Source organism: Sarcophilus harrisii, chromosome 2 (genome assembly GCF_902635505.1).
Source record: "Sarcophilus harrisii chromosome 2, mSarHar1.11, whole genome shotgun sequence".
Classification (NCBI taxonomy): domain Eukaryota; kingdom Metazoa; phylum Chordata; class Mammalia; order Dasyuromorphia; family Dasyuridae; genus Sarcophilus; species Sarcophilus harrisii.
In genome coordinates, this window is record NC_045427.1 from 301,341,032 (window position 1) to 301,365,815 (window position 24,784).

Consider the following 24,784-nt stretch of genomic DNA (forward strand, 5'->3'; position numbering starts at 1 on the left):
GATGAGCAAGGTGATTTCAGAAAAGCCTGGAAAGATTTACATAACTGATGCTAACTAAAATTAGAAGAACCAAGAGAACATTTGTACACAGGAACAAGATTATGTGATGACCAACTGTGATGGATCTGGTTTTTGCAAGCAATGAGGGTATGCAAGGCAATTCCAATTGTGATGGAAAGAGCCATCTGTATCCAGAGATAGAACTATGGAGACTGAATGTGGATAAAAGCATAGTATTTTCACCTTTTTTGGTTGCTATTATTGTTAATTTGCTTGGTTTTGGGTTTTTTCTTGCTTATTTTTTCCCCTTTTGTTAATCTGATTTTTCTCACACAGTATGACAAATGTGGAAATATGTTTTGAAGAATTGTACATTTAACCTATATTGGATTACTTGTTTTCTAGAGGAGGGGACAAGGCCGACGGGAGGGGAGAAAAAAATTAGAAAACAAGTTTTTACAAGGAATCTCATTCGATACTCACAAAAACACAGAAAGATAAGTGCTTTTGATGTAATATAGTTTTTAGGGGAGACAGCAATGATTTTTAGATCCTCTGACCCTATCTAGCTTCCAGACTAACAAATTTTAAATCTTTTGGCTTTGGAGTCAGCCTCAAGGAACTTCTACACCCAGTCTAAGAATAACAATCTGTCTGATTCTGAATAGACCACTCCTTAATTACTGGCAGACTATTAGATAGATAATCTGTTGATCAGTGAAAATAAAATTTCTCAGACCACTCCTTGGTCCTACCCCTGGGCCATAAAATTAGCATATCTATAACATAATGAGCAAGATAAATCTATCTCTTTGCTTCTGTTTCTTTGCTAAATTCACTTAGAATTTACACCACTTCAATCACATTACAATTACAATAAACTAGACCTCTAGATTAAGAAATGGATTCAAGCCTACAAACACCTGTCTGTGACTCCACCTTTTGGGGTCCCCCTTTCCCAACCTTAACATTTGGTGGCCCAATACAGAGAGAGTCTGGTCTCCCCTGGGTTGATTCCCTCCTTATAAAAGTAAGCCCCACCATTTTTTTCTCCCACACTCCTATTGCTAGGATACCCCAAGCCACTGGGAGAAAGCTTGTATGGGTCATCATGAGCTCCAAGCTGAGCAAGTTTTCATTCACTGGGAACACTCAGAATGGGAAATTTTCATAAAAGTTGTCACCCTTTAACCTTCTCTGGGATGCCAGAGAAGACGAAATTTGGCAAAATTTTATAGCTTTTGGCAAAGATGAGACAGTCCTCTTTCATCTCATTTTGTCCATATCTACATCTCTGTGCAGAATATTTGAGCTATATTTATACCGTGAGCTAGATTTTGTTACCTGGAAAGATTCAAAATGCAAACCAGCAAGAAAAAAAAAAATAAAAAAAAAAAAAAAAAAAAAAAAAAAAAAAAAAAAAAAAAAAAAAACACCTCTACACTGTAGTAGAATAGAATGCTGGGAAATTTTCTTTTTTTTTTCTTTTTTCTTTTTTTTTTTTAATTAAAGCTTTATGTTTCAAAACATATACATTAAAATAAATAAAATAAAAATTAAAAAAAACAAAAAACAAAACATATGCGTTGACAATTCTTCAACATTAGTCCTTGCAAAACCCTATGTTCCAATTTTTCCCCCTTCCCCCACACTCTCTCCTAGATGGCAAGTAGTCCAATATATGTTAAACACAGTAGAAATATATGTTAAATCTAATATATGCATACATATTTATACAATTACTGTGCTACACAAGAAAAAAAAAAGGGAAGCAAAATAAAATGCAAGCAAATAAAAAGAATGAAGATGCTATGTTGTGGTCCACATTCAAATCCCACAGGCCTTTCTCTGGGTATAGATGGTTCTCTTCATTACTGAATAATTGGAACTGGTTTGAATCATCTCATTGCTAAAGACAGTCATGTCCATCAGAATTGATCATCGTATAATCTTGTTGTTGCTGTGAACAATGATCTCCTGGTTCTGCTCATTTCACTCAGCATCAGTTCATGTAAGTTTCCTCAAGTCTCTCTGAAATCATCCTGTTGGTCCTTTCTTTTTTTTTTAAATAATTATAATTTTTTTATAGACAGAAGCCATGCCTGGGAAATTTTTTACAACATTATCCCTTGCACTCATTTCTGTTTCAATTTTTTTCCCCTCCTTCCCTCCACCCTCTCCCCCAGATGGCAAACAGTCCTATACATGTTAAATAGGTCACAGTATATCCTAGATACAATGTATGTGTGCAGAACGAAACAGTTCTCTTGTTGCACAGGAAGAATTGGATTCAGAAGGTAAAAATAATCCGGGAAGAAAAACAAAAATGCAAACAGTTTACATTCATTTCCCAGTGTTCTTTCTTTGGGTGTAGCTGCTTCTGTCCATCATTGATCAATTGAAACTGAGTTAGAGCTTCTCTTTGTCAAAGAAATCCACTTCAACCAGAATACATCCTCATACAGTATTGTTGTTGAAGTATATAATGATCTCTTGGTTCTGCTCATTTCACTTAGCATCAGTTCATGTAAGTCTCTCCAAGCCTCTCTGTATTCATCCTGCTGGTCATTTCTTATAGAAAAATAATATTCTATAACATTCATATACACAATTTACCCAACCATTTTCCAATTGATGGGCATCCATTCATTTTCCAGTTGCTAGCCACCACAAACAGGGCTGCCACAAACATTTTGGCACATTCAGGTCCCTTTCCCTTCTTTAGTATCTCTTTGGGGAATAAGCCCAGGAGTAGTACTGCTGGATCAAAGGGTATGCACAGTTTGATAACTTTTTGGGCATAATTCCAGATTGCTCTCCAGAATGGTTGGATTCGTTCACAACTCCACCAACAATGCATCAGTGTCCCAGTTTAACCACATCCCCTCCAACATTCATCACTATTTTTTCCTGTCATCTTAGCCAATCTGACAGGTGTGTAGTGGTATCTCAGAGTTCTCTTAATTTGCATTTCTCTGATCAATAGTGATTTGGAACACTCTTTCATATGAGTGGAAATAGTTTCAATTTCATCATCTGAAAATTGTCTGTTCATATCCTTTGACCATTTACCAATTGGAGAATGGCTTGATTTCTTATAAATTAGAGTCAAATTTCTATATATTTTGAAAATGAGGCCTTTATCAGAACCTTTAACTGAGAAAATGTTTTCCCAGTTTGTTGCTTCCCTTCTAATCTTGTTTGCATTAGTTTTGTTTGTACAAAGGCTTTTTAATTTGATGTAATCAAATTTTTCTATTTTGTGATCAATAATGGTCTCATTTTTGGTCACAAATTTCTTCCTCCTCCACAAGTCTGAGAGACAAACTATTCTATGTTCCTCTAATTTATTTATAATCTTGTTCTTTATGCCTAAACATGGACCCATTTTGATCTTATCATGGTGTTAAGTGTGGGTCCATGCCTAATTTCTGCCATACTAATTTCCAGTTATCCCCTGCTGATCCTTTCTTACAGAACAATAATATTCCATAATATTCATATATCATAACTTATTCAAGCATTCTCCAATTGATGGGCATCCACTCAGTTTCCAGTTTCTAGCCACTAAAACATTTTTGCACATGTGGAGCTCTTTCCCTCTTTTAAGATCTCTTTGGGATATAAGCCCAGTAGAAACACTGCTGTATCAAAGGGTATGCACAGTTTGATAACTTTTTGAACATAATTACAAATTGCTCTCCAGAATGGTTGGATCCATTCACAGTTCCACCAACAATGTATTAGTGTTGGGAAAATTTCTTAAAAAGCCTAACTTTTTTCTGTAGACTTCAACTCTGGCCAACCTGGAGGACATACAAAAAGTTAGCTAATTAAATTTAAAATAACATCTTAGCATATTTTCAAGATTTTGAAAGCAATGATTGAAAAATCTGGTGATTAGTGATTTTAAGATTGCAAGAAAAATCCCTGAAACACTGGGGATAATTTTAGGAATTTAACCCATTCCGAAAGAAAAGAAAAAGGAAAAACAAATCAATTAATTAGCAACTTTTTACTAAATCTTCCTTGATCCCTATCTTATCTAGAATCCCCTTCTGCTTCTTTGGGGAAGCATCCCAGAAGGTATTATGGGACCCTCCCTAGAGTAGTTCTGAGTATATCTCAATTTTTTTTTTTTTGCTAATAAGATCAGTATAGCCCAAGTCCCCCTGTTTTCTGACTCCTCTCATCTCAGATTAAATTAAAACTCAAATTCTGCCTCATTTGTAGAAATAGAGGAAGCAGCTGTGGGGACCCCACACAACATTGCCCAAACATATCCCCTTGGCTTGGGGGAACAGGCATGGAGTGGGGGGTCAGACTCCATATTCAGCATTTGCTGAAACCTGGCACCTGAAACAACCATCAAAGGGATATCATGACACCAGTCACCCCAGCTTTCAGCAGGTTCTGTCCAGGGACTGCCGGACATCATCCAACATAGTAGTGTGAGGTGAAAAAGCCAATCAGTCTCTGCATTTGATAAGATCACCATCATCCAGCATAGTAGAGTGAGGTGAAAAAGCCAATCAGTCTCTGCATTTGATAAGATCACCATTCTCAGTTTCAATTGTGGATATGCATTATCTATGTATTTTATGGCAAATTGTTTTATCCTTACCCAGTTTTCTGATTTGTAAAGAGAAATAATAGTTGTTTTAAAGAACACATAATCACAAAAGTGCTTAGCATAAAACATGCTAGATGAATGTTAAATGCTTTATTGGACATAATTGCTTTATATTTGATAATTTTATGGGGTTTTTTAGATGTGATCAACAGATAAAAGATTTCTAGGTGTGTGCAAAGTAGTTTGGAAATTTGTCTAAGATATGACAGTAAAAGCAATTTTAAAGGAGCTCTAATTAAAGTGCACTAAAGGGATATGTAAATTATGATCTAATTGCACTGATAGTGTTAACAGAAGAGTTTGGGACTACTTTACAAATTCTAGCTATCTAGAGTCAGAATTCCAAGGATTCTGTCAGGATACACTAACATTTTAACTTTTTTCCTGGCTCACAAAAGAGAAATGATTCGCATAAATTGAAAAATAACCAAATTGCAATTCAGTTTGTCTAGAACATTTAATCAGAATTTAGGGACTTTCATTAACTAAAGTTGTCATTTTAAAAATCTGTTCTATCTCAGTTTTAAGAATTGCCTCGTTTTTTCCCTAAAATAAAAAGCAAACTTATATAAGGGAATAAAAATTACAGCTAAAACTATCTGGCTATTATTTAGGAAAATTCTTAAATTGTTAACTAATTTACTTGGAGTTATTGTCATAATGTTAAGCCTTATCAGTTTATCTCCAATATGAGGATGTGCAACATCTTTTCCCCCTTCACAGAGTTGGAGGAAGTACCAAACAGCACAGCTCATGAAAATACTAAGAATAGTTGGGGTGGGCAACAGCAAGCTCAGCGCCTTCTCTAAGGTCTCTGTCAACTCTCCTTAATTTGTAAGCTTGCCAGGCTTCTTAAAACCATCAGAGTAAGCAAGGTCATCAGTCCTGAGAAATGATCCTTTCACTCAGAATTTACTAAGTTTTTATAAGAATTTATAAGCCTTTATAATGATTGATCCTTTGCACCAGGATTAAGTTTAAACATAAAACATGTTAAACAAAATCTATATGTATAAGTCCTGGTAAAGTCCTAGCCCTAAGCTACGATTGGTAGAATTTGCTATTAAAGATAAAATCTATTGGGACTTTAACTGATAATCCTTAGACGTTTTAATTTGATTGCCTGATCATTTAATCGGTGACTCACCATTCCAGATAAATGCCATAAATTACTGAGCAAGAACTGGGAGGACAATCTTGGTCTCTACTTAAGATGAGATCCTTCTGACTCAGTTTCCCAGTTCCATTTCTTTGCTTCTCACGTGATTATTTCTGAGTCTGGCTATAAGGTGGAATTATTACTGCATGATCAGTTGTCAAACAGATCTAAGGATGCTTTATCCTGGCATGTTTATGTGCTCTGGGGCTGAGACCTGAAGGATGTGTTTTGATACTATTATAATCATGTCCCTGCTTTTTCCTCTTATAGCAAATTTCTATAATCAGAGCAAATGATCAGTAGAAGCCATGAGCCCAGTACAATATCCAAAAGAACAAAATGGTTTCTATCTTAGACCTTAAAGATGAATATATATATTTATATACAATTTATTTATATATATATATATATATACCATTGCATAAAGATTCACAATTTCTTTTTGCCCTTAAAGAGGCAAATCCAGGGGAACATAACCTCCCCACACTTAACACAGACATTAATGTCCACAACACGGAGGTAGCTCAAGGCTTCCATGACAGCCCCCACATATTTAGAAAGGCACTGACTTTCCAGTATTTAGGTGACATCTTGATCTGCAGCCCCACCTGAGAGGGTAGATCCAGTGTTCTATTCATTAAACCACTCAGTTTCCTCCAATAATTGTTTTTATTTTGAAAATGGGTGTACAAGCAAAATAACTGTTAGGACATGTATACTTACATTGTATTTAATTTATACTTTAACATATTTAACATGTAATTGGTCAACCTGCCATGGGGAGGGAGGGGATGAGGGGAAGGAGGGGAAAAATTGGAACAAAAGGTTTGACAATTGCCAATGCTGTAAAATTACCCATGCATATATAACTTGTAAATAAAAAGCTATAATAAAAAAAAAATTTTTTAAAGAAAATGGATGTACAAATATTTATATGCACTGTATGTTTATATATGTATATTTATAAATACATATATATTTAGTGAACTAAACAGAATTTAATGCTATTTAATAGCAATTATATATTTAAACATTTTCTATCTTATACAAATATCATTTATATAGATGTCATGTAAATTTGTACATAGTGCATATATATTTAACATATTAAATGCTATTAATATTAATTTACATATTTAAAATTAAATAAAATTTGAAATATATATATACATATATGTTTATAAATACCTTGATTACATTTTGTATGGATTATTCAGGGAAGACTAGTACTTCTGATGTGAAAGCTAACATAGCCCTTTTCAGGGCTGCTCATCCACATTTGGTGTACACCTGGTATCCAATTCCCACCTATGGCTCCAAGAAGCTGTAGCATGTGCAGGGGACACATCCCAGTAAAACCATCTCACCATATGAAATAAATCAGATTGAATAGTGAATTAGGAGGATATTTATCCCAAGCATGTGAAAACTTTCACCAGTGGAATGGGTGGATGAGAACAATTTATTTCAACAGACATGAGAACAGCTGAAGCAGGAGCTGTGAAGTTCTTGGAATTATTTCAGATATCAAAAATGCCAAGGTTATCCATTACATCCTGGGCCATCACTAGTCCTCTTGATTTTTGTCTTGCCACCAAACCAGGTAACTCTAGAAGAGAGAGTAAAACTCACATCTTTGTGCATTTCTGCTTCAATTAAATCCAATTCACAGGAAAACCAAGATATCACCACATGATGTCATTGGTCCTTTTTGAACAAGAAAGACAAACAACATTTTGTATGTATTTATACATGTATATATTCTTTCCCCAAAAAAATATAAACTCCTTCTATGCAGGTACTATTTCATCATTTCTTTGTATCCTCAGAGATAAGCACAATTCCTGACATATTTTAGGAATTTAATAAATGCTTGAAAACTGTTGGTTTCTAACTGTGATGTTATGATAATTGAATGAGGTTTTATTTTCCAAAGAGTTATAAAATTTAAATCAAAAAAAAAAAAAAAAAAGAAATTGAACTAAGAAATGGGAGACTAAGCTAATTCAAAACAAGAAAACAAAAAATTAAAAATGGAAAATGTAATGAGGGGGTGGGAACTCAGACTTGTAAATATTGGGAAAATATAATCAGATATGCAGACTCACACTCCTGAGGGGAGGGAGGGGAAGATGCAATAGTGCAATTAGAGGTGGAGACTCACATGAGGAATTAGAATCACCACCTAGGCCATAACCTTTTTAGTACCCAGCCAATAGGGAATAAGTAGAAGGACTGAACTATGTCTAAATAAGGTGAACACCAAGGGCAGATGTAATGATGTAATGATGTAATGAGAGGTGGGAATTCATGCTCACATGGAGGGATTAGATGCTCCAGATAGGCTATACCCAGCCAATGGGGAGTCAGAGGACGGACTTGTGTTTTGGGTGGTCAGCTATAATAAGTTATGTCTATTGATTCAAAGAGAGCCTACTGTATAGGAAACTCAGTGCTGCAGTTATATAATATAATAGATTTTTAACTTCACTTCTCCAATGTCCAATGGAGTTATTTCTCACAATATGAAAACAAAAACCATGAATAAAAGTTTTGTTGGGTTGTTAATTGTCGTTTTCATTAGAGCTTTCCAGAAGTGGAAAGGGCTGCCCAAAACAAAAGGATTCTCTCACAAGAAGTCTTTAAGTAAACCTTGGATGATCTGTTTTCAAGTTTGCCATTAAGGAGACTCTAGAGCAGTTACATATTGGACTTTACTGCCACTGAAGTCCCATGCATTGCAAAGGATCTAGGAGCATAATAGCCAGTAAAGGCCACCCTAGGGGAAGAAGTTCAGTCACAATATCAGTCCTGATAGTTGAAGCAGAATTCTACTCAGATCCACTCCACAAGGAACCATATATCAAAATGGTCCAGCCTCACGTTCTTTCTCTAGCCCCAGCCCCCTCCCTCTACTCCTTTCATTCCTTCCTACAGCATGGGTCAGGATCTCTTGTCAATTTTTATCACTGTCACAGAGCAAATTGGAGATATAGAGCAGAAGGCCCATACCCTGCTCCCTGCCCCGCCCCTAACCCCCCCAGCCATATTGCATTCATCTTTCTACCTCTACTCATACTGATTCACCAGGTCCCTGGCTTCCCAGACCCCAGTACTATCCTATACCCCCAAGTGAACCTGAAACCCTGAGCTCATCCTCCATACTCAAGCTGTTTGCAGGAAGGAGAGGTTCTCCCCTCCTCTCCCTGCTTCACTTTAGGATTACATTTAGGAAGCCAAAGTGACCTATTTAGGCTCTGACCTAGTTACAGCAAAGAACCAATTGCAAACACTGTAGAAAGAAAAAGAGAAAGAGGGAGAAGGACAGCAGAGTATTAACAACAACAACAACAAAATTAACTAGTTTTAAGTGGCCACCATTGCTTTAAAAAAAAACTGTCCTGAAGGACAGTGTTCATAGAAAATTTGGAGACAGTTAAGCAATTTTATTTGGCATCTGGATTGGTTCTCTTTAATGGCTTGGATAAGAATTAGGTAGCTCATTTCACTTTTCTCTTCTAAAAATGCTTGGCCAAACAGTTTTAAGCAGCCTGGGGAAATGGTTTCCTACCGAGAAATGTATCAACCCATTATGTAGATGAGAAAACTGAGTATCTGCAATGGAATATTTTTAGTTCAAGTCCTCAGGCAGACCTATTCAGAAATGGGATTTGATTTCAAATGTCCTGACTTTTGAGGAAACGGGACTAGACTTGGATTTCAGGAGTCTCAGATTTTTATGGGATTAGAATGTCAGTGACTCTGACATTCCACAAGTCTATGATTCCATTAGCTAGCTTGGAGTCTATACAAGGTACTCTGGGGATGAAGGTGATCTCTTTCATCCCACATGTGACACCCAAAGCATCATGAATATATTGAAGGAGTCCAATAGCACAGAGCTTTTGCCAATAACAATGAACAGGAGCCAGCTGCCAATCAAGATAGAGGTGTAGAAAGGTTGAGCTCACTGTTGTTCAGACTGACAAGCTAGGTCTTTGTCAATACCCAGGTTAGATGGAAACAGGACAGAGGTAAGGGGCAAATCCGCTCAAATGGGATTAGCTGAGATTCAGAATGATCCACTCTTGAAAGTGATTTAAAACATGCAACACACATCTAGAATAAAGTAAGTAGTAATGACCAACCATGATTCCTCATTGTCTAAGATTTATGATGAAATATTCTAACTCCACAGAGGGAAAATGGACTAGGGATACAAACTGAAATGAACATTTTGGGACACAATGTAGGAATATAGGGCATTTTTTGACCATGCACATTCCTCAAAAGGATTTTTTCTTTCTTTTTCAAAAGGGATTGGGAGCAGAAAAGGAGAGAAAGTGGCATTGAAAAACAATAGAATTAGGGTTTTTGTTTTGTTTGAAAGCACATATAATGCACAAAGAGACACAAAAGCTCCTCAGATACCTTAAAATATTCTGTCCATTCCATTTATTTCAGACAGCCTCATCTGACCCAGGAAATAATCATTATTTTGCTCATTCTGATACATTTATTCACTCATTCATTTCATTTGCTCACTCATTCATCCATTTTCATTCATTTATTTATATTCAATCATTCACAAAGTAATTCAACTATTCATTAACTCATTCATTCACTTTCTCTTACTCATTCAGACAATAAGCAACACAACATTGTAAACCAGCCCAATCCAAAAGCTTCCTCCATCCCTAAGAAATGAGAGAGAAATCAAAGAAAGAGGAAACAAACATAGGGCTGTCTGCATCCTATAAATTTAATGAATGGTATTTGAATTGTGATGAGATGAGCTGAGTTCAACTGAAAAGCATCTAAAGTGAATTTAATCAGTCAGTAAACAAGCATTTGTAAAGCAAATACTAAGCTTTGTGCTAAGCTTTAGAGATACAAAGAAAGTCAAGGCAATCTTTGCTCTCAAGAATCAGTCTAATGGCAAAGACAACAAATGCAAACAAATAAGTATAAAAAGATCCATGAAAGATAATCTGGAGATAATCAAGAGAGAAAAGGCGCTAGCATTAAAGGAGATTGGGAAAAGCTTCTTGCAGAGATGTCCAGGTTCACATCTCTAACACCTTGAACTGGAAGTGCCACGGACAAGTTAAATTCAAAATGTCCAAAACTAAATTTAATTTCTCCCCACTCCCACCCCTCTTCCTAACTTATTGTAGAGGATATTACCATCCTTCCAGTCACCCAAGTTCACAGTGTAGTGTCATTTTTGAAACCTCAATCTCACAAACATCCCCACACACATACAATCTGCTGCTAAGGTGTGTCAATTTTACCTTTCTAACATCTTTTTCATATTATCCTTCTGGTCTCTAACACTACCTCTGTCATGATGAAAGCACTCATCACCTAATCCCTTTGTTATTGTTAAGCCATTTCTGGCATTTCAGTCATGTCTGATTCTCTGTGACTTCACTTGTGGTTTTCTTTATTTTGGGGAGACAGAGAAGGGTGTTGAGGAAATTGGGGTTCAGTGACTTGCCCAGGGTCATACATCAACTAAGTGTTAAGTATCTAAGGTTGGAATTGAACTCAGATCCTCCTAATTCCAGGGTCAGTGCTTTATCCACTGCACTATCTAGCTGATCCCATTTGGTATTTTCTTGCCAAAGATACTGGAATAGTTTGTCATTTCTTCATTTTTCATCTGAGGAAACTGGAGCAAATGGGGTTAAATGACAAAGTTATTAATTACATAGCTATTAGTGTCTGAGACCATATTTGCACTCAGGACTCCAGACCACACCTTCTTCTATCCACTGCACTACCTAACTGCCCATCACCTAAGACCTGGACTCTTATAATAACCTGCTGATTGATCTCCCTTCCAAAAGTCTCTCCCCACTTCAGTCTATGCTCCACTTAGTAGTTGTCAGAAGTGATCTTCCTAAAGCATAGGAGTTTAACATGTCACTCTCGCTTACCCAAGTTAATAATTTCCCATCATCTTTAGGATCCAATAAAGAATCTTCTGTTCAGCATTCAAAGTTCTTTCCAACTAATTACCTATCATTCTAATCTTCTTGTATCTTATATTTCCTGCTAAAGTATATCTCTCAATTTAAAGACACTGATTTCCTTGCTGTTCCTTGAACAATAGAAGAAGTGAATAAGCATTTTTATAACACTTGCTATATCCCAGGCACTATAATAAGCTCTTTTTACAAATACCTTGAAAGATTCTCAACAATAACCCTGAAAAGTAGGATAATTGCTATATTGTTTTATAGTTGGGGAAACTGAGGAAAACACAAGATAAGTGACTTGCTCAGCATCACATAGCTATTAAGTGTCTGAGAACAGCACTTTATTTGTTACACTATGAATCACTTTAAAACAAGACACTCCTCGTACCAGATCAGGACATTTTTATTGGCTAACCCTACTGGTGGAAATATGCTCTCTCCTCAAGTGTCTCCTGACTTCCATAATACCTTCAAATTCCAGCAAAAATCTCACCTTCTTCAAGAAGTTTTTTTTTTTTATGATTCTTCTTAATACTAGAGCCTTTCCTCCATTAATTATTTGCAATTTATCCTATATTTAATTTGTTTATATGTAATTGTTTGCATATTGTCTCTCCCATTAATAAATTCCTAGAGATCAGGCCCTGTAATTTTAGGAGTGACAGTGGATAGAGCACCAGCCCTGAAGTCAAGAGGACCTGAATTCAAATCTGAAATCAGACACTTAACACTTCCTAATTGTATGACCCTGAGCAAGTCACTTAATTCCAATTGCCTCAAAAAAAAAAAAAATTCTATGTATCATCATTGCATATTACAATACCTGGCATATAATTGATACTTTTAAAAGTTATTGCTGAATTTTGTCTCTTTCTGTTGTTGTTTGCTTGCGCTTTATTTTCTTTCTTATTTTTTTCCTCTTTGATTTGATTTTTCTTGTGCAACAAGATAACTGTATAAATATATATGCATATATTGGATTTGACATATTTTTTTTTTACCATATTTAACATATATTGGATTACTTGTCATCGAGAGGAGGGGGATAAAATGGGGAGGGGTTAAATAGAACACAAGGTTTTTCAAGGGTTAATGTCGAAAAATTATCCATGCATATGTTTTGAAAATAAAAAGCTTTAATTTAAAAAAAATATTGCTGACTGACAGAAAATGAGACTTTAGTTAAGATTTGATTGAAGTCAGAAAAGCTGGGTTTAGAATTAAGCAGGGAAAGTTTCTATTTAGACTTAACCTATTAATTCTAATCCCTCTTGCACTGCAGGCTAGACCAGTCTAGATTCATCTAATAACTTGTTGTTAGTGGGGCTTGGGGGTGGTTTCCAAGATGGACCAATCCAAACAAATTGTGACAATATCAAAGTAAAGATGGGAAGCTTTGAGAAATGATTGTTACTGTTTAATCAGTCAGTCATGTCCAATTCTTCATAACCCCATGAATCATACCACATCAGGTTGTTTATCCTTCACTATCTCTCAAAGTCTGTTCAACTTCCTGTTCATTGTTTCCATGATGCTACCTATCGATCTCATGCTCTACCATTCCTTTTTCCTTTTGCTTTCAATCTTTCCCAACATCAGGGTTTTTTCCAGTGAGTCCTGTCTTCTCATTATATGGCCAAAGTATTTAAGCTTCAGCTTCAATATTTGACCTTCTAATGAATAGTCTGAATTGATTTCATAAATATAGGCTGATTTGGTCTCTTTACTATGCATTAAAGTCTCAAAAGTCTTCTCCAGAACCATAATTTAAAAATGTTGATTCTAAGTTATAGTATATAAATGTTATGGAATATTATTGTTCCATAAGAAATGATCAGCAGGATGATTTCAGAGAGGCCTGGAAAGACTTACATGAACTGTAATGCTATTGCTTTGTGATGCTGATTGAAGTAAATAGAACCAAGGGAACATTGTACACGGCAACAGTAAGAATATACGATGATCAATTCTGATGGATGTGGCTCCTTTTAACAGCAAGGTGATTCAGGTCAGTTCCAATGGTCTTGTGATGGAGACAGCCATCTACACCCAGAGAGAGGTCAGTGGGGACTGAGTATGGATCATAGCATAGAATTGTCACTTTTTGTTGTTGTTGTTATTTGCTTGCATTGATTTTTTCTCATTTTTTTCCTTTTTAATCTGATTTTTCTTGTGCATCATGATAAATGTGGAAATACACATAGAAGAATTGTACACTTTTAATATATATTGGATTACTTGCTGTCGAGGGGAGAGGGGAGGGGGAAGGAAGGGAGAAAAAAACCTTGGAAGACAAGGTTTTGAAGGATAAATGCTGAAAACTATCTATACATGTGTTTTGAAAATAAAAAGCTTTATTTAAAAAAATGTTGATTCTTAAAAAAAAAAAATGTTGATTCTGCAGCACAAAGCTTTCTTTATAGTCCAACTCTCACAGCCATTGCTACTAGGAAAACCACAGCTTTGACTACACAGATCTTTGTCAACAAGTCTCTGCTTTTTAATATATTATCCAGATTTGTCACAGTTTTCCTTCCAAGAATCAAGTATCTTTTAATTTCATGGCTACAGTCACCACCTACAGTGATCTTTCAGTTCAACAATATAAAATCTGACACTGTTTTCATTTCTTCTTCCTTTATTTGACAAGAAGTAATAGGACCAAGTGCAAGAGGTTTTTTGAGGAACAATGCACTGGGCCATTTCAGGGCATTTTGACATAAACAAATAGCTGGAATATTATTGAAATAAACACGAAAAAAATCTGAAAATAAAGTGAATAACAATTTTTTGAGGAATGATTGAACAAATTTATGTATTAATGGAATTGAATATCATTATTCCATGAAAGTGAAAATGAATTCAGAGAAATATATGAAGATTTGTGTAAACTGATGAAGGTGTCTACAATAATATGAAAGCTATTGAAACTAAAAGAAGATCCAGCTCTAATTAACTGCAAGAATTCATCATAGTTCTGGAGAAGAGGTGATGAAACAGATTTCATCTCCTCATTAGAAATGTAGAAAATTTTGTTTCTAGGAAGGATTCAGTATGGTTGGATTAAATGAAGAAATGATTATGGCATAAAAAGGCATCAATAAAATGCTTTTAAATGAATTCTTAAATCAGGACTTCTTACTTCATGACAAAGTATTATTCACTGTTTTGTTGCTTTTGGCTCTTCTCTGGCTGCTATACACATGGTTTCCACCCTCCAGTTGATTACAGTTTAATTCACTTCAAGAGTAGAGAGACTCAGAATTTTCAAAATATATAGCTCCAAAATAATTGGGCTTTGCTGTTGACACAAACGCATAATAAAAACAAGAAGTTGGGCAAGTAAAACAGAGAAAACTGACAATGACTCAAGGGATCAACTTTTGTCCAGGCTCAAATTCATTTGTTCCTGAGCCAAAAAAGATTTTGGAGGTATGTAAGAAAGATTAACCATATTCAATAAAACAATCTGAAAATGATTCCCGAATCAGCTTTGGCACAATAGAACAAGCAACAGTTATGGAGTCAGGAAGGCTTGAATTCAAATCTAACCTTAGATCCTTAGTAGTTATGTAACTCTGGACAAGTCAATTAATCTCTGTCTGCCTTAATTTCTTCAACTGTAAAATGAGGATAATAATAGTGCTGAATTCCCAAGGTTGTTGTGAGAATCAAATGAAATATTTGTAAAGTGCCTAACATAGTTTGTAGAACAGACTAAGAGCTTAATAAATACTTGCTCCCATCTACTTCTAGCATTCACATGCATGAAAAGGACAGAGCTACTATTTCTATGTGAATACTATGCTAGCCTTGTATCAGTTGACTACTATACCTACACCTAGACCTATAAGTTTGACCTTATTAGAGCAAGTTCCAGCCACTGTATTTTAGCAAATTAAAGGTCCATGGGAAAATATGACCTCTGTTAGCAGAGGTTAACAGAAAGATGTTAACAGAAAGGGGGAAGAAGATAGTTTGCAGCTGCTTCTTTTTGTTTTATTTCTTTAAGTGACTTTGTTTTAAACTAATTGTGTCCTTTCTCTACAAAAAGAAAAATTAGAATAAACAGTAAAAGCTGAACAGCTATTGTTTTCAATAAATATTGACCTATGTAGAACTTGGAACCAAACTATGAGAGACCCCACTTACAAAAGGGGGAAACAGTCTTATATAACAAACATTTATGAGGCACCCACTATGTATTCAGAGCACAAAACTAAGTTTTGTTTGGAACAATAATGTAGATACAAAATGTTTTGTTCTCACAGATATGGTTCAACTATCCTAGAATTTAAGATTTAGAAAGATTGGTGGGAGTTGCCTTGTGTTAGTGGGTTAAATGCAACAAATGTGCCTTTTGGTGGATACTAATATTAGCAGAATATTCTGAACTGGGTAAATCTCTGGAGCTCAGAAAGGTAAAGATAATCAATTGGTCTTGTCAGGGAAACACCTCTGGTGTGGGCACATTTCTATTTCTCTCACATAGTATTCCAAATAATAAGGAGGTAGCTGGAGACCCATATTTAGTATCTTTTCCTTTCCATGCTATGACTATATTTGGTATCATTATTCTCCTCCAATATTAAAACCCACAGCAAATTCAACAGTCATCAAAGGATGGCAGGTAAAGGTAACAAAACAGGTATGAAGCATGCTGGATATGTTAGATTCCATGGTTCTGCCTTCCCATTTCTAATGTTCTGAGCTCTACTTTCAAGTACTTCTCTCAGCTGCTTTTGGATAACAGAATCACTAAAGTTATCTCCCCCTTGAGAATGGAAAGAATAGGACATTGAGGAAAATTGTGGAATTGGGAGGAAGAAGGACAGGAGAAAATTAAAACAAAGGAAGAGAATTCTCACAAATACTCAAAATATCTACAAGTGAACAGAAGTCTTAAGAGCAGCAAGGGGTGAGATGCTTTGCCAGAGATAATGAGTTGCAATTTAGGCTGGAAGCTAAGCCAATCCAAGAAGATACTACATCCTTCTTACATATCCTATGCAGTCAGTTTACTCTGGTGGATCCTCACCTACCCATGTCAATAGTTTGTACTGGTTGTTGCATTTTAGAAGAGGCTAGAAAATGTCAGAGAAAAAAGCAACTACAATTATGGAAGATCTTGAATTCATAGTGAAAGAGGATTAGTTGAAGAAACTGGATGGAAAGAGAGAATGTTATTCTGGAGAAGAGAAAAATTAGGAAGGAACAAGATAGATATCTTCAACAATTTAAGGATTACATACCCAAAGAAAGAATTGAATGGATCTGAACACAGATTTCCCCCACCCCTTCTCTTTTTTACTTTGTTTTTCTTGAGGGTTTTTTGTTGGGGGGATGGAGAGGAAAGATCTATGTTTTCTTTCACAACATCACTTTTGTGGAAGTGTTTTGCATAACCTCATGTGAACTTTCTCAATAGGTATGGAGGTGGGGAGAATAAGAATCTGGTACTCAATGTTTAAAAAAAAAACAAATGTAAAAACATTGTTTTAAATGTAACAGGAAAAAATTCTTTTTAATTATTTTTTTTTTAATTTTAAGTAAAGAAAGAAAAGGAATTTAAGGATTACCATATAAGAGAGGGATTTGCCTAATTTTGCTTGGCCCTAGGTAAAGAAATGGGACCAAATTTAGCCTTGGTACAAAAACAAAAACAAAAAAGTCCTAAGAATTATTATTCAAGTGGAATGTACTTCCTTCAGTGGCAGTGCTTTACAATGATTCAACGATTACTTGTCAGATATGTTGTAAAGGATAATTTCTCAGTTTTGGAATAGACTAGATTCCTAATGAGGTCCCAACAAACATAAATTAAAAGACTTGAAAAAAATAGCTTTCTGAGCTAAAAAATGTGAACCAGTAGCTTTCTGTAATCAATCCATTTGTCATTTCTCTTCACACTTACAGGGGTATTGACTATGCAAGATATATTTTTAGTTGGTTTTCAGATGGAAGCAAGGTGAGCCTAGTTACCTCTGGCAAAAAAAAAGAGGTCATAGGCCATTTACACATCAAATAAAACATCTTAATTTGTTTAGAAACCTGTTATACAACAGGCAAGAAATTCTAATGTTTAGAGCAAACTTCTCAAAATGAAAAAAAAAAAAAAAAAAGCCACAACTGGAGTCGTCATTCAAGTTCTAACTTTGCTTATATTTTTTTTACATCATTTTAGGCAAATCACTTCAAATTTTCTAGCTCTTAGTTTCTCTATCTGTTAAATGGAACTGGTAGGAAGGGAGGAGAGAGAATCTGAATTAGGAACATACCATGATCTATCAAGCCTTAAGAGGTAAGGCGACACCATGAGAAAGTTTAGGAAGTTTTTTTTACTATCATTCAGTATACCAAAAAGAAAACTTCTTCTCTAATTTCTGTAGCCTACTCTCTAGTAATTCACATCTCTTCTCTTCCTATCTCTTCCTAAGGAGTAGTCCCTCCCCCCAGTATAACCACTATTGTCAATCTAATTATATAAAGAACTATTCTGGCAACAATTTGAGAATCCCAGAGTATAAACATATACATTTTGATTAAGGTACAAATACAATTAGCTCAACTTTCAGGCATTAAATGGATGTTTCAGATTTTCCTTTACTTCTCAGACTTTCCTTGCTGACTCACCCTAATCCCACCTAAAAATCTGAAGTCTCAACATATTGAAGTTTTTTTGTCTCTATCTCTTTATTTTGCATATGCCAGAAGAAGGATCTTTTTCTATTTGATTCCATGTCCACTGCTTTAAATATAAATAAAATGTTTCTCCTTGCAGCTACTAGGGCAGTCATTTTATCCTGAAATACATGACCCAAGAAAATTTCTATATCTCAGGATTTCAACTAGGTAACAAATGGTTGTGACACCTTTTCAATACATGAAAATGGTTAAATATCACAGCCAAGATTTCTAAAGAGAATCTAAAGTATGTGTTATTGCTATTGGAAATAAAGGACAAGTCTATCACATTTTGGAAAAACTGAGGGATCAGAGAGAGAGAGAGAGAGAGAAAGATAGAGAGAGAAGGAGACAGAGTCAGAGAGAGACAAAAAAAGAGACAGGCAGAGATACATAGATAGACAGAGACACAGACAGACAGACAGAAAGTTCCTCTCAAGTCAGCCTTCAGATTTGTAGAAAAGAGTAAATACCTTATATTAATATCATTAAGTGCTTTCATTTATAAAGGCATTTTATTTGGACTTCCAACAGAGAACTACCCTGTATATGATAATATAACATAAGGATGTAGAAGGGGACGCATGGCAATTATATATTTCTACAGCACAAACACAGCACTTCTGTAAGTTACACATTGAATATACATGATTATCACAATGCAAATAGAAAGAACAACCGCCAAAAATAACCAAATGTAAATTTTACAGAATTACAAGGCAAGCATGACTTGAAAGAAGAGATGGAAAGACATTTTGACTCCTACCTTCTTTGCAGAACTTCACAATTTGTTACATTTTAAACATATGTTCAGATTTCTTCAATGTATGGATCAGTTATGCCAGTTTTTTTTCCTTTTTATTTTTGTCTTTAAAAACTATTTGTTAAATAAAATGTCTATCTGAGAAGGAAAAGAATACTATGGGAAAATGATGATATTAAAAAGTTATCACTAAAAGCTTGTTTAAAAAAGCTACACATTTGAATTTATTATATTCTTTAAAAGAAAGGCAAGCTCTGTATAACAGATTCACTGTCTTATGTACTATCCTCCTTCTGTTCCAGTATGTAAATAGGAACTTTTAAGCTGGTTTCAATTATTAAAAAAGTTTTAAAATTAATACATTGTGTATACATGTATAAATATATGGGTGTGTACTAAGTATATGGCAATTTGTTAGTTAGTGTTAGTGGTATATTGTGTGTGTGTGTGTGTGTGTGTGTGTGTGTGTGTGTGTGTATTTGTGATTCCTTATCAAGTTCTTTCAGATCTTAGGAAACTATTCAAAAAAATTTTTTTTATTTAAATTTTAAAATAATTTTTATTCTAAAAGAATCATTTAATGCTTGAAGGCTGAGACAAGCTAATTTGAATTTTTTTAATCAGAAAAATTCCACAGTGATATAGTAATTCAGATATAGACTGCATATCTAATAATAGTTTTGAGCTCCATCCTCCTAAGGATATGTTTGAAAGCCCCAGTCATATAGTAACAAACCCATCCCTATTAGCACATCCTTTTCCTGTCTCCCCTTTATTTTCCCATCCATCTTATTGCTTTTCTGGCAGGTTAATAAACTCTAGAACCCCCACTCTAAATTACTTTATCTAGGATTCCCTTTTTTTGAACTTTTCTTTAAAGCACTTTCTTCTGCATCAATAATTATCACACCTTTCAATGAAGCTCATTAGGAAAAAAAAAAAATTTATTTAGAGTCAGAATATAGGTTCAAATCTAGACTTTACAGCTTCCAAGTTCTGTGACCTGTGGCAAGTTATTAATATTTCTAGGTCTTCATTTCTTCCATTTTAAAATGACATGAGTGAACTATATGATCTCTAAAGTCTTATTTGATTCTGCATCTATTATTCTATAATATTCTGACCCCACTGCCTCAAAGGCAGGTCACTTGACAAGATGAAGAGTACCCATTAGCATGTAAGCAAAATCCTGGTTGAACCTATACATTTTTTCTGAAATATCCAAGAACTCTCCTTTCCCCAAATATATTTCCATGGAACAAAAATATATCTGCAATTTTAATTATACTTTAATTCCTTGTCTTAAGCCAGAAAGAAAACTGAATCAGATATTTCTGATTTAGGGGAAAGACATTTCCCATAAACAAAAATGATTCATCCCTCTCCAAAGAATCTAAATATCTAGTGTCAGAGTAGTCTAAGACTCAGTCAACATGGATCTCAGGCTTTTACAACTTTTAGTCATTCAGTCTTTCCGTGAGCTCAGGTGCCAAAAAAAAAAAAAAAAAAAAAAAAAAAAAAAAAAAAAAAAGCGTCTTTCAACTATGCTTGCTCTTGGTTTCAGATACCACCAAAGGGAATATATCTACTATGTACATCAGTGAATTCTTAAAACATCTCAGAGCTGCTGGCTGGAACCAGTGACCCCATTTGACAGAATGGAAAAGAATCCCACAAGCAGGACAGCTTTGAAAATAGCATCTTGAATTGATCGTGTACTTAAAAAGGAAAGCAAGCCGCATATAAGACACTTTCACAGCATCAAGTACAATTCTAATTTTTCTGTCCTACTTTGTAAAAGGAAATGCTCGTCTTATTTAGTCTTACTTGGTTAATCCCAAAATTACTTAAATGTTAAAAACCAAGAAGGAGGTGGGGATGGGGATAGGGGGGCAACAGAAAGTAGCATTCTAAAATGGAATTGGGGGGGCAGGGATGACTGGTTGGGTACAACTCCTTGGAGGTAGGGATGATATTCATCAACTTTCAAAACCTTTTTTGGAGGGGTAGATAGGTGACACAGTGGATAGAACACAGGCCCTAGAGACAAGAAGACCTAAATTCAAGTAATCTAGGCTCAGAAACATACTAGCTGTGTGAGCCTGGACAAGTCACTTAATTTCCTTAAATTAGACACACCAATTTCCTTAAAAAAAAGAAAAATACCTGTTTGAAAACTCCCATATACCCAGAAAAACAGGACATAGCCTTCCACACAACGAGAGCTGAGGAAATCATGCATTCTCAGGAATGGGAACAATGGCTGATTTCTGCAGTCTGCATCACCAGCAGACAGTCCAGTATATAAATGCTATTTATATACAATCCACTAAAGTCCCAAAGGGAATTATAATAACACTAATAATGAAGTACTATAATATATTTGTATAGTGCTTTATAATCAGAAAACACTTCATATACACCAATAGAAATCATTAGTAATAGCTAGAATTTTTAAGATACTTTAGGGATTAGCACTTTATATATGTTATCTCACTTGATCTTCGTCGCAACTCTGGGAAATAGATAATATTACTATCTCCGTTTTGTGGGTGAGGGAATGGATGAAGGCAAACAGCAATATCTGAGGTCATATTTGAATTCAGGTCTTCATGAATTCAGGCACAAAACGTTCACCACTGCTCCACCTAACCTTCCCTGTCCATCAGAACATTTTCTGATGTTTAAAATACACACACATAATATACAAACATGTGTGCATATGTGACTACATACAAGTAAAAATATAGATACATACACCCAAAATTCATGTGTATAGCTAATATATGGCACTTCAATGTTGGCAAAACACTTCATAATTTTTTATAAAATAATTTTATAATTACAAAAATACAAAAATTGTAATAGTAAACAATGACATAAAATATTAATCTCTCTCTCTCTCCCTCCCTCTATTATCTCTTCTTTGATTCTTACAACAATCCTGTGAAGTAGGTGTTAGTGACCCCATTTTACAAATGTGGAAAAAGAAGCTAAATGGGACTAAATTATTTAACCAAGGTCACCTAGCTAGTAAATATCATTGGCATTTTATTTTTCCAAACATATATAAAGATAGTTTTAACATTCATTTTTTAAAATTGGAGCTTTTTTATTTCCAAAACATATGCAAAGATAATTTTTCTCCATTGACCCTTGTAAAACCTTATGTTCTTAGTTGCCCCCATTTCGCCCACCTCCTCTCCTAGATGGCAAGTAATCCAATATGTGTTAAACATGATAAAAATATACATAAATCCAATATAGGCACACATATTTATACAATTATCTTGCTGCATCAGATCAAAAAGAAAACAATGAGAAAGAAAACAAAATTCAACCAAATAACAACAAAAGAAGTGAAAATGCTATGTTGCGATCCACACTCAGTTCCTACAGTCCTCTCTCTGAGTGTAGATGTCTCTCTTCACAAGATTATTGAAACTAGCCTAAATCATCTCCTTGTTGAGAAAAGGCACATCCATCAGAATTGATCATTGTATAATCTTGTAGTTGTGTGCACAATGAAATATTGTCAAAATTCATTTTTGTAAGACTTTGTGTTCCAAATTTTTTTCCTTCCCTTCCTTACCCCCCCAATCCCCAAGACAACAATATGAAGAAGGTGCAATACTTCTAAACATATTTTCTTAAACATATTCAAAAAAAATACAAGACCAAAAGGGGAAAAAAATGACAAGAAAGGAAACAAAGAAAGAAAAGATAAAAATAGTAAGCTTCATCCATATCCAATGTCCATAATTCTCTCTCTGGATATAGATGGCATTTTCCATCCATGCTACTACAGAAAGAGTTCCAATTATTAAACTAAGGTCTCTCCTACCCCAAGTCCAGTACTCTAGCTAACACAATATATAGCTGTTTTGAGTTAACTATTCTCCCCTCCACTTTAGCATGACACATAAACAATTCAAATATCAAGGAGTAACACTCAGGATTATCCAGGATCTGGTAGCTTCTACAATAAAAGATTGGAGGGGCTGAAATACCATATTCCAGGAGGCAAAGAACCTGTATTACAATCAAGAAATAACTGGCCAGTGACTCAGCATCACCTATCAGGAAAGGTAATAACTTTTTAATGAAGTAAGAGATTCTCAATCATTTCTATTGAAAAAAACAGAACTAAACAGAAATTTTAATCTACAAACACAGCATAAAAAGGTAAACAGAGAAAAAAATATGTGTGTGTGTGTATATATATATATATATATATATATATATATATATATATACATATTATTTAAAGGTTGAACTGTTTATATCCATAGATGGTAAAATGTTATCTGTAACTTTTGATAACTGTATCTGTTACTGGGGCAGACAGAAAGGTATATCACATAGGACAAAGGGTGTGATTGTAAATGGACTCTGATGTGATAACATCAAAGAAAAAGACATTGGGGGTGGGAAAATGTTTGTACTGGGAAAAGAAGAAAGGGGAGGTATAATGGGACAAATTATATCAAGTGCAAAAGATCCATTACAATCCAGGGAAAGAAGGGAGGGGGATAAGCATTATCTGAAGCTTGAACTCATCAATTTTGGCTCTAAGAGAGAATAACTTAATCATTCAGTTAGGTATAGAAATTTATCCAACTTTATAAAGAAGTAGAAGAAAGAGGAAAGAAAAGAGAGGGACAGGGTAGAAGATAGGGAAGAAAGGCTACAGAAAAAAGGTAAGAAAAAGGAGGAGGGGTGACAGAATATAAGGTAGTGGATAAGGTGAATAAAAAAAGGGTGGAAAGAGAGAACAAAAGTATATATAGGGAAGAAAATAATATGGAAGGAAATAGAGAACTGGTAATAACTGTGAATGTAAGCAGGATGAACTCTCCCATAAAATGGAAACAAAAAGCAGAGTGGATTTAAAAAAAAAAATCCCACAATATGTTGTGTATAAGAAACAAATTTGATAGGGATTCACATACAGAGTAAAGGTAAAAGGCTAAAACAGAATCTATGCTTCAGCTGAAAAAAAAAAAAAAAAGCAGGGATAGCAATTCTAATCTTAGACAAAGCAAAAGTAAAAATAGATCTAATTAAAAGAGATAAGGAAAGTACATCTTGATAAAGTGTACCATAAACAATGAAATAGTAATGATTCTAAATGTATATGCACCAAGTAGTATGGCAGCCAAATTATTAGAAAAGATTTTAAGCCAGTTACAGGAAGAAATAGACAGCAAAACTATCGTAGTGGGAGACTTCAACCTTTTCCTCTCAGAAGCAGACAAATCTATACACAAAATAAACAAGAAAGAAACTAGGGAGCTTAATAGCATCCTAGAAAACCTAGATATGACAGACCTCTGGAGAAAACTGATTAGGGACAGAAAGGAATACATCTTTTTCTCTGCTTCCATATTTTCAATGAGACTCAGGATTAATAGACTCTCAACATTCAGAGATTACTTAGAAATCATTTAATCTAACTCATTCCTAAGTAGGAATCCCCTTACCAACATCCCTATTATGAGCTCATAGTTGCTTGAAAACTTCTGGGGAAAGAGAATCCAATACATACTGAATCAACCTAT